General features: G+C 33.5%; 1 protein-coding gene across 1 annotated transcript in view; it reads left to right on the top strand.

Annotated features, from left to right (window-relative positions):
- LOC110266987 (putative cysteine-rich receptor-like protein kinase 9) overlaps window positions 1-822 on the top strand; it is a 4,088-nt gene that overhangs the window by 586 nt on the left and 2,680 nt on the right. The gene's annotated exons all lie outside the window — the stretch shown is intronic.

The following is an 822-nucleotide window of genomic DNA, read 5'->3' as shown; positions in this document are numbered from 1 at the left end:
AAAAAAAAAAAACAACAAAAAAACATTTGTGATATGCTCTGTTGAAAGTAATCTGATTCTTTTGACTTCATGTTTTGTTTGGTTTTTTAGGTCTGTTGAGATGAAAGGTTGAGTAGGATGGGGTCGGATCTTGAGTGCGAGATCTGCGGAGTAAAAGGTTGGTGGATTACGTTATACTTGATTGGTAAGTGAAATTATCTACAAAGACACTTCGATATTAAAGTAAATATCCGTACAAAAAAGAGACTAATTAAGATAAAAAAATGTGACGACTCTTAGGAAAAAGATAAATCCCTCTCTTTTATCCTTTGTCCTTGAGTGGACCCATTTATCTAAAAACTTCCGCCAGCTATCCGAACATTGATGAAGGGTATCGTATCATCTAATGGTTCGGACGGGTCGATAATCTGTCGAATCGTGGGTCCATCAGATGGACCCCTAATTCTTATTGGACTGAGCCGAAACATAGAGGTGCCGCGGATCGATCGGATCGGATATGGCCGAAAATTTGATCTGATCCGCACAATTTTCATCGGATCGGATATGATATCCGCACTTTTTAGTGCCGGATCCGATCCGATCTGCAAATGTGCGGATCGGATCAAATCAAATATCGGATATATCCGCATAATTAAATCTTCTCTTTTTAATCATATTTCAATGTAAAATAATTCAATAAAAATATTTCTTTCATACTTTTAAACTTATTTATTCCTAAAATATTTTTAATCAAACTCTTTCTAAATAATAAAAATAAAATAATACAATATATGAATAATAATTACTAACTAAAACATACAAACAAGTAAATATAATACCAAA

The sequence above is a fragment of the Arachis ipaensis genome, chromosome B09 (genome assembly GCF_000816755.2).
Source record: "Arachis ipaensis cultivar K30076 chromosome B09, Araip1.1, whole genome shotgun sequence".
Taxonomy (NCBI): domain Eukaryota; kingdom Viridiplantae; phylum Streptophyta; class Magnoliopsida; order Fabales; family Fabaceae; genus Arachis; species Arachis ipaensis.
The sequence above is the reverse complement of the archived record's forward strand: the minus strand, read 5'-3'. Positions and strand labels throughout refer to the sequence as shown.